This window comes from Lithobates pipiens, unplaced genomic scaffold, assembly GCF_037356315.1.
Source record: "Lithobates pipiens isolate NorthernLeopardFrog02 unplaced genomic scaffold, aLitPip1_a1.2 Scaffold_19, whole genome shotgun sequence".
Lineage (NCBI taxonomy): Eukaryota > Metazoa > Chordata > Amphibia > Anura > Ranidae > Lithobates > Lithobates pipiens.
The window spans coordinates 377,788,507-377,799,757 of NW_027507764.1; the positions used below are offsets into that span (position 1 = coordinate 377,788,507).

General features: G+C 46.2%; 1 pseudogene; it reads right to left on the reverse strand.

Moving 5' to 3' along the window:
* Positions 1-338: 338 nt before the first annotated feature.
* On the reverse strand, positions 339-1,018 carry LOC143996992 (AP-1 complex subunit sigma-1A pseudogene; annotated as a pseudogene).
* Between the last annotated feature and the right edge of the window lie 10,233 nt (positions 1,019-11,251).

Here is an 11,251-nt window from a genome sequence, read left to right on the forward strand (position 1 = left end):
GCTGCCATTATTGATCTCTTGAAAATGCTAGTTGCCTTAGAACGAGAATGCAACCGATGAAATCAGAATTGCCGGTCCGCATTCTTGCTTCAAAAGCACCTGAAATCAATGCAACAGCCAAGAAACTAGCATTTTCAGAAGGGAGGATCAGCAAAGCGACAGCGTTCGTATTTCTGTCTTTACAGGTTAACTTTTAGAATATGATTCACAGAATGGCTGCCCATCTGTAGGTGGAAGGTCAAGCTGAACAGAAGCGACTACACATTGTGACATACACGGATACCTAGACAAAATCCTAGCTGACACTGGTGTGTGTGCTGGTTATGTAGACGAGTCTCTGCAGTGACTGGGAAGGAGGGGAAATGGGGATTGGGGGGGTTGCTGGATTTGGGTTTTAAAAGTATTCGGGGTGAAAGAAAACAGAAGGGAGGAAGAGGGTGTTGGTGGTCTTTGTCTATCAAGCTAGTCCCATTTCCTCTAGCACGCTGCGCGGTGACTCATCCTCCTCTTGTAACATGTCTGACTGCTCGATCGCTTTCAGCACGCTCTTTTTCGATGTGTCTTGGATTTCGCCCCCATCAGGAACTCGTCCAGGATAAAGTAGGCCTTCTCGAAGTTAAAGATGATATCCAACTCACACACGCTGCCAAAATATTTGTCCAGCAGTTCCACGTATCGGTGGATTAGCTCCAGGGTCAGCAGCTCATTATCCTGATCTTCAACCGCACAACAGAAATACAGGCTGGTGTATCTTTTATAGACCACCTTCAAGTCCTTCCACTCCAGGAAGCTGCACATTTTAGGTTTGCGGCTGAGCACCGCTCTGAAGTGGCGACGTACCATTTCTGCAGGCGCAGCTTCCCCTGCCGGCTGAACAGCAGCATAAATCGCATCATCTTGCTGCTCTTTCCCTGAGCCGCCTCTCCCCGTCTGAAGGCCTGCTCTCAGGCCTCGGTCCCCGGCCTCTCGTGGTTGCACTGTCCGGACCCGGCACCTCCTCCCCCAGCCTCACCCCGCAAGGAGACAGCAAGATCACTTTTATCAGCTATGGGAGAGGGCCCCCCCACCGCACTCCTGTGCCCTCTGCCGCTTACCGGAACCCTCCGCCGCTTACCGGAGCCGTTGGCAGCAGCGGAGACAATCATATCCTTTCACATGCTGGGCATGGAGATGAGTGAGGGGAAGATGGCCCCCACCCGTCTCAATGACATTGCAGAGCGAAAGCGACGTCAAAACATCACTTCTGCCCATAGCTCTTAAAGGGTTATTTAAAAAATAAATTAAAAATTTAAATGACTATTTTTTTTTATTATTGCTTTTTAGTGTAAATATGAGATCTGTGCTCTTTTTGACCCCAGATCTCATATTTAAGAGGTCCTGTCATGCTTTTTTTTTCTATTACAAGGGATGTTTGCATTCTTTGTAATAGGAATAAAAGTGACACAATTTTTTTTATAAAAAAAACTGTGTAAAATTAAAAATAATTAAAGATAAAATAAATAAGAAAAAAAAATGTAAACGCGCCCTGTCCTGCCAAGTGCACATGCAGAAGCGAACGCATACATGAGAAACGGTGAAACCGGTGTTCAAACCACGCATGTGAGGTATTGCCGCAATTGGTAGAGCGAAAGCAATAATTCTAGCCCTAAACCTCCTCTGTAACTCAAAACATGCAACCTGTTTAAAAATTTCTACGTCGCCTATGGAGATTTTAAAGGGTAAAAGTTTGTCGTCATTCCACGAGTGGGTGCAATTTTGAAATGTGACACACAATATAAAAAAAATGGCTAACTTTTTCCAAAAAAGTGCACTTGTAAGACCGCTGCGCAAATACGGTGTGACAGAAAGTATTGTAACAACTGCCATTTTATTCTTTAGGGTGTTAGAAAAAAATGTATAATGTTTGGGGGTTCTAAGTAATTTTCTAGCAAAGAAAACTGTTTTTAACTTGTAAACAACACATCTAAAAAAGAGGCTTGGTCTTTAAGTGGTTAAACAAACATTGCACTAAAGGCTGTAATGTAACAAAATAGGTAAAAAGCCAAGGGGGTGAATACTTTTGCAAGGCACTGTATTCATTAGGGATGAGCCTCTGGTTTGACCCAAACTCAAATCTCAGCCTGTTTTAAAATGTGGGGAATGTTTCACCCGTTTGCCTTTGTGAGTCCACAGATACTGTCACTGCTAAATGACAAACCCCTGGCTGGCTTCTCCGTGTAAACAAACTAACCAGGAATCCTGGGTGATGCTATTGGCCAAACATGATCATAACCATATCTGGTCAATTACATCATTCAAGAGCCTCAACAATGCTGGCAATTTTGATGTGATTTGTGCAGAGAAGGACAGATGGATAACTGGATGCAGGGTCAGACAAGCCAGGTTAGCAATGAAGGATCAGGTATACAGTAAGCATAAACATCAGGCAAAGAGGGGGCGTGGCTTGGCGGAGCCCGATGGCGGACGTGTAATTTGTGAGCTCCGGCACCTCAGGACACGAAGCATTACTTTGGCAGGTATTATCGCTTCCTCACCGACCCCAGAGATGGGCACAGCCTCTCGCACATCCTCGGCATCCCGCTCCCGCTCCCCGAGGGGACATTCAGCCAGACAATCGCAGGGAAACATCCCGGAGATGTTCCGCTCTCAGCAGGGGAACATGGCGCCTTCCCGCCATAGCACATCACAGGCCGCAGACATCAGAGCCTCGCCTCATACCGATATCATACTGACAGAAACCCTCCCAGTCAGTACCCCTACGAGCAATGGTAGTGGCAGCCACCGCACACAGAGCATACTGCCTTCCCAGCAAACCATCAGCATGCTGGATCTTAGAACGATTGCCACTGACATCAAAGACACCTTGTCAGCAGCCATTGCTGAGCTACGAGTAGACATCAGGGCCCTGACTGACCGGGTTCACACGGTTGAAAAAACCACTGCTCAGCATGATCTTTACATTCGCAAGACTACCAGGAAGCTTGATGGTCATACATTACAACTAAGGGACATGCAGAGACACATGGAAGACTTGGACAACAGGGGCAGACGGCGCAACCTGAGAATCAGAGGCCTCCCGGAATCCATTGAGGGTGATCATGTCCCTTCAGCGATCACATCCATTTTCAACACTGTGTTGGACAGACCCCCTCAAACTGCAGTGGAGTTCGAGAGGATCCATCGCGCTCTGCGCCCTAAAGGCCGCGATGCGGATCCACCGAGGGACGTCATCTGCTGCCTGGTTAACTACCGTCTCAAGGAAGACATTCTGAAAACAGCCAGGTCCAGACCCCAATTATCCTACGAATCTGCACCTATACAGATTTTTCAGGACCTCTCGGATATCACCCTTCAACACCGAAGAGATCTGCGCCCCCTGCTTGAAGCGCTGAAAACCCGTGGGATTCTGTACAAGTGGAAATTTCCATTTTGCCTCGCTGCTTCCCATCAAGGTCACACGGCCTACCTTAAGGTTCCCGAGGATCTCCCTAATTTTTGTGCTACACTGAATGTGCCCCTGATGGAAGTCCCGAACTGGTATGCCAACTTCCACCCCATGGCCTACAAATCGATCTCATGCCACATGGAACCCATGGACACTCAGAATGTTCATCATCGCAGAAGGAGATCCCCGTCCGGATATAGAGGACAACGCCCTCCGGACACCATCCACAGGGATCACAGCCCATCATCCTCTCCTCGCTCACGGAGGGCTCGAAGGGACTACTAGATCCCCCGCATTCGAATGATCAGTAAGGTCAGTTTAACTGCTGGAGACAAACTTTCACATCTGAGTTCAACTCTATTATAATTTTTTTCACATGTTCCACAAGATTTCTTAGGGCGGAATACTCCGCAATATGTTACATCTACTTAAGAGTTTCTGTTAGTGACTTTCCGCTTGGTTCATAGTGAACCTTTGATTATTCGTCCATACTTGACCTGCTTCCGCATCATCTCTCCTGTCCTGCTTCCATATCTTTCCTGCTGGCTGAAAGGCACTTGATTTATGAATCAGACTTTTCCTCCCTTAACTTGAGACTTATTGTTTTGTTCACATCGCTGCCGACATCCACCTCCAGCGGATAACCTTTGCGGCCAAATTACTATAACACCGTCTCGCTAGTTCCATCACTGTCGGACGACCGCGAGCTACAGGTACGACAACCCACAATCTTTCTTTCGACATTACTCCTATCATCCGTGCCGCTGTAGCTCTCGCAAGACCCACGAACTGTACCTTTGCTTTGGGACATCATCACGTAGCACAGGAGCATACAGTTTCACCTGCTTGGCTTTCCACGTCTACGCAATGCAACCGACACGTCCGACCTTCTCATGGTGTTTGCTGAGACCTCCTCCAGATCACATACCCTACAGAAGACGTTCGCTCCTTTCACCACACAGTAGATGGTCATGTCTCACTTGTACGTTCAGACGATGCTTTTTTGTGGAATTTCATCTGACACACGGCTTCGTCTATACTGTACCTGTACTCCTGGAACCTCAACGAGTGACAGGCTTCTAATAGAACTGTGTCGCGTCCGATACCGGCTCTCACGTATGTATTCTTCACCCCGGCAGATTAGTATGATACATGGAACTATTGCCATATACTGCCTCATTTGTTTAAGATGTTGCCGTTATCTGCAACACTTCATGCTATCTAGTCTGCTGATTAATAATATGTCTCTTAGACTACCTATATTTCCGTGCCTATCTTAAGACTGTGATACAGCAACATTATATAGTAGATAGCAGGTCGACCCCCTTTTGTGATACGGCTGCAGTTTATTGCTTAGTTTGGGAGCCGTGTACCTTACGGCTCTTTCTTTATGTGTTAAGGTTGTTTTCCTCTTATGTTTAATTACTAGGATTACCATTGTCCACACTCTTCTCTATGCTAGTACTGTTTTGTTTAAGCATACACCTTTCAGAATAGTGGCACGTATACATTGTCCTGAATAGCCACACTCACCTTCGCTCAGGTACTCCTCTTTACTAAACCCCACGCTCCCGTCGGGCTTCACCCCTGTCAACCCCGAAGAGGGGTGGTGTCTATCCACTCCACACCTCATGAAATTTCACACCACTAGAGAACGTGGTAAATACCCCTTCTCCCCTTCTCCCACTAGCCCTGTTTAGTAGAAGATTCGTATTGTTTTAACGTTACCGTAACCCTTCTTTCTCCCTACCCCCTTGACCCACCCTTGGTCACCTCCATCTCGCCTACTGTCAGTCATGGCTTCATTTACCCCCCCCACACCTCGTCCACAACCCCAAGTTGATTTGATTAACGCTACTAAATTTTACTCTATTAACGCTTGTGGCCTGAATATTCCCGAAAAGAGATCCCACTTGCTACATACCATGCACCAATCGAGAGCCCATATTGCCTTGATACAGGAAACCCACTTCCGGACAGATTCTGTCCCGAAGCTACATAACTACCATTACCCCATTGCTTACCATGCAACGAATGATGAGGCAAAATCTAAAGGGGTTTCAATCCTCATTTCAAGGCGGTGCCCCATCATTATCTCTGAGGTCCAAAAAGACCCGCACGGTCGCTTTCTTTTTCTTAAGGGCCATATCCACAACCGACCGATCACGATTGCCAACCTATACGCCCCGAACTCCCAACAAGTACCATTCTTCCGAGAAACTATGTCCAAATTGATAGCCTTCCACCAGGGACTCTTGGTCCTTGGAGGGGACTTTAACGTTCCTCTGTCCCCCTCAATCGACACGTCCAACGGCTCCTCTAGCCTCACATACAGGGCACTTAAAGACATTAAATCTCAATTACGGCTGCTAGCTCTCCATGACACCTGGCGTGCACTACACCCGTCTGTTCGGGATTACACGTACTATTCCCCCCCTCATAAGAAGTATTCGAGATTGGACCATTTCTTTCTCTCACAAGATGATTTTCATAGCCTACAAAAGGCCACGATTGAGCCTGCTTTGATATCCGATCACAATCCGATTACGATGGTCATCCATCTGCCACAAACACCCTCCCGATCTCCTGTTTGGAGACTGGACGACTCCTTGTTAACTGATATTGCGAATAAAGCTTCCGTCACAGAATGTCTTCGCAACTATTTTACAGACAATGGGTCTGCCGACATTTCTAAGGGATCCGTATGGGCCGCACATAAATGTGTCGTTCGAGGGCTGTTTATCTCCCTAAAAGCGAACCGCACAAAATTACGTAAAGCTCATGTGGAATCCTTATACAAACGTATTCATTTTCTGGAGCAAGCTCACAAACGTACACTTGCTGATAAGCACCTGCCGGAGCTTATGCAAACTAGACAGGAACTGCTGGAAGAATTACAAAAAACCATTAAACACAAATTTATTCTGATGCAAAAGCTTTTTTATGAATATGGCAATAAAGCCGGTAGAATGCTTGCGAGAGCTCTCCAGAAAAGGAAAATGCAACGCACCATCCATAAGATTTCTACGCCCACCGGAGACTCGATTATTGATTCAGACATAATAGCACAACATTTTGCAGACTATTTTCAAGCACTGTACAATTTGCCCCCACACCCCCCGACAGCTGCCGATCCCAATAGACAATCACTCATACAGAATTTCCTTGCTACATACTCTCCACCCCCCCTAGACCCCGATGATCATTCCTTACTAGATGCCCCAATTACACCCACTGAAACCTTATTAGCCCTTAAACAACTCAAGGCAGGTAAAAGCCCTGGCCCTGATGGCTTGTAGCTGCTTATTACAAGGCCTTCTCAGACGTACTTATACCCCACTTCATGGAAACTTTTAATGATCTCCCCACATCCAACAGGTCTAATATAGATATTCTGGAAGCTCACGTCACTCTTATACCTAAGCCCGGCAAAGACGCCTCTCAAATCCCCAATTATCGCCCCATTTCATTATTGAACGTGGACCTCAAATTATATGCCAAAATTATAGCGAATCGCGTATCTCCCCTGCTCACGACTTTAATTTCAACCGATCAAGTAGGCTTTGTGCCTGGCCGTGAAGCCAGAGATAACACCACGAAGGCTTTAAACATCCATCATTGGCTAACCTCTACAAAAAAGACAGGATTCTTTCCCTCATTGGATGCGGAGAAGGCGTTCAACAGGGTGGCAAGGGATTATATGGCTGCTGTCTTGACACACTTGGGCTTCCCACCACGTTTGCTTCAAATGATCATGCTCTTGTACTCCACCCCCACAGCCAAAATAAGAGTAAATGGCCGCCTGTCGAACGCCTTCTCCATCGCTAATGGAACCCGTCAAGGTTGCCCCCTTTCCCCAATTATTTTTATTTTGACGCTAGAACCCCTTCTCCGAATGCTACGAAGTAACACGAACATTAAGGGAATTGAGATCAAAGACAAAACCTATAAACTGGCCGCTTACGCTCATGACATATTACTCTTTTTGTCAGACCCTGTTACAACTATCCCCAATTTGCTTAACGATTTGACTTTCTTTCACAATATTTCCAATCTGAAAATTAACTTTGACAAATCCAGGGCCTTAAACATAACCATACCCGAACCGGTAGTAGACCAATGCAAACTCAACTTCCCATTTCAATGGGAACGCCACGCCCTGTTATACCTGGGTATTCATATTCCTACTAATCTACTGACTTTATACGAACACAACTTTAGCCCGACACTCCTGAAAATAAAGGATTACTTACTGAATTGGCATAAGAATTCCTTTTCATGGTTTGGGAGAATAGCCATTGTCAAAATGACCGTACTTCCTAAACTGCTATATTTATTCCAAGCTATTCCCATCACTCTCCCGAAAATCTTTTTCCAAACTTACAAAAAAATTTGTAGAGACTTCATATGGTCCCACAGGTCCCCAAGGATAAGCTGGGCCACCCTTGTTCTCCCCAAGTCTAGAGGGGGCCTAGGTATGCCCGATCTCCACACATATAACAATGCCTCCTTGCTTACCAGGATTGTTGACTGGCATATCCACCATAATGAAAAAGCTTGGATCCAATTAGAGCAAGATATGACCCACTTACCCTTGGTGAACCTCCCGTGGATATCCACACAAGCTATTCCTGACTCATGCAAGACTCATCCCCTGATAAATACAAGCACTACGTCGGACACACCGTTCCCTTAACCTTACTCCATCATATGGCCCCATGACCCCCATTTCGAACAATCCAGATTTCCCCCCTGACATTACCAGATATGATCTCCAAAAACCGCTCACTCAATACCGTGCTCATCAATTCTTCGAACAAGGTAACCTACTATCACATTCAGCGTTGGTCGGAAAATTTCCCGAACTCCGAATACCCTTCTTCAAGTTTTTGCAACTCAGGCACTTTTTCAATTCGTGCAACCCACCTTCCCGGTGGTTTAGACAACTTGCCCCATTCGAAACCTTATGCAACAGTGACACGCCGCAAAAACATCTGATATCCAACATAGTACCTCTTTTACATTCTGACGTGATTACACACTCACCATCTCGACAGAGATGGGATGCCGATCTCCTCGTCAGCTTGACTGAAGGAGATTGGTCTAGGATTTATGCTCACACACATAAAGGCACTGTAAATGTTTCGATACAAGAAAACAGATATAAACTTTGCTCACGTTGGTACCACACCCCAGATAAAGTACATAAATTGTTCCCTGATGTCCCACCCAAGTGCTGGAGGTGTGGTGCTGATTTTGGATCTTTTCTACACATATGGTGGGATTGTCCCCTACTTCAACCATTCTGGAAAGAGATCCACGACAAAATAGTACAAATAACGACATACCCGCTGACCTTCTCTCCAGCACAATATTTATTGCATCACACACCTATAGCACAACGCACTTATCACAAATCATTAGCCATACATCTGATAAACTCAGCCACGCTATGCATTCCCAGACATTGGAAATCCTCTACACCTCCAACTCTGGAAGAATGGTACCAGGACAGCAGAAATGGAGAGGCTTATCCACCAAGCCCAAGATAGACACTCCAAATTCTCTGCTATTTGGGCATGTTGGCTCCATTTTCGCTCCTCCACACGGTCTAATAATCCCTCTTCCCCTCCTCCCTGATATAATATGGTACACTTAAACCTTTCAGATAAAAACATTATGCCTCCATATCTACGATTCTGGTCCGTTACTACCCCTTAGCTCTTCCAACCAACCCATTTTTCCTTTACCCCCCATACGTTGCTGGGAGGTGACCTACCCCTGAAGGCTTCTTTACCCCCAATTAGGTCCAGCGATTTCTATCACCTTTATGTTCCACCCATGCTCTCCTTCCTATGGAACTGACCTCTGCCCCGAGGCGGCGATCATTACACACTACGATAGTTACTCGTTGCCCTTTCTCGCCATACAGGCATTGGACGGACCGTCGCTAATCATACGACTGCCACCTGTACCATTCCCTACCCCCGTTGCTTACCTTTTTTGACTGTAGGTTCACCGGTTGTTCCCCCCCACTCACAGATTGCGCCCTAAAGGGGTGAGTGGGCGGGGAACAACCCCCCTAAACAAAAAAAAAAAAATCCTACATAAGAGACAGGTTTGGAGTTGATGTTTCTATAACTCCCCTTCTAGGATTGAGTTCTGACTTGCTTATGTCTACTTATCTATAAGCTATTATGTATGTTTTTCTGATGTTCTATTTCATTTTGGCTGACTACTAAACCACTGAACTTTCTATGTATACTACCTTGCCGCATGTTTGTGCCTTATTCTGTATTTGGCTTTATACATATTTGTATTATCTTAATAAAAATATTTGAAACAAACATCAGGCAAAGAATGGGCAAGATGCAGGCAGAGGTTGGCAATAGGATATCAGGCAGATGGAAGATATAACAAAGTATTTAAGGTAATCCGAGGTCAGGATATGTGGAGAGCAAGTGTGGTCAGGATAAGCCGGGTCAAACAGAGGAATCAAGCATAGATCACAGCAACAGGTATAAGGGTAAAGCTGCAGATCAGACAGCAATGAACCAGTGCAGCTGATGTCCTTATATAGGCCATTTGGCACAAGCATTAATGGCTAAAAGACGCGTGTATTTGGGCGCATGCACATATGTGTGCGTGCCAATATTTGCGTGCATGCGCATAGCATAGTCATTAGCCTATGCCCGGCAAGACGGGTACCTGCAGGAACACGTCTGCACATAAATATCTGGCTCTGCCTAGGAGCTTCGGCTGCACGATGGCCAGCACATCCCTGACATCCGTCACATACTGTTTGTGAATATACCCTGAGACTGACTATGTGGTAAAGAGATTTTTTGCTGAGAAGACTTACCTGTGGTAGGGGGTGGCACTGGCTACTATACTGGCTGTGCTGGCTGCTGTGGGTCCCAGAAAAGTGACTTTGAGGCTGAAAGGAACATGTGGTGGTAATGCATAGTAGTGCACCCAGTGGGCACAGTGGCTGTAGGAGCAAGGCACTGGTACAAGCAGAACAGCACAAATGTAGAACAAGCAGGCCAGCAGGACAATTTGGACAAGGCTGCATTTTTTTTACATAGGACAAAATAAATAGAGCCGTGTCATGGTTCAGGGTCAGGCTTAGAGGCCAGTTTCATAGTTTCATAGTTTCATAGTTAGTAAGGTTGAATAAAGACACCAGTCCATCCAGTTCAACCTGAGTGAGTGTCTACCCCTATCCCTGTACATTGCACACCCACATTGGTCCCTACCCTCAAGGAGCCCACAATCTAAGGTCCCCAATCATATGCTAGGGCCAATTTTGGACAGAAGCCAATTAACCTACCTGCATGTCTTTGGAGTGTGGGAGGAAACCGGAGTACCCGGAGGAAACCCACGCAGGCACAGGGAGAACATGCAAACTCCAGGCAGGTAGTGTCGTGGTTGGGATTTGAACCAATGACCCTTTTTACTGCTAGGTGAGAGTGCTAACCACTACACCACTGTGCCGCCATGCTACACCACTGTGCCGCCATTGGCTGTAGCAGTATAGAGGTTGACGCAGTAATCAGCTGGATGAATACACAAGCAAGTCCTCTAAGCAGATGACGTGGAATCACACGAGGCACTGTGTCTTAGCACTAGCTAGTCTTCATCAGCGCTCCTGATGGTGGAGATAAGTTTTACTGCATGCTAATGCCAGGTTGAGGGACTCTGGATTGCCACTGCAGGAAGAGAGCAAGCTGGGGCCAGATACTAGATGAAACAGATAGGGAACAAGTGGAAGCATAGTTGGTAAATAAGCCAAAACATTGTTAA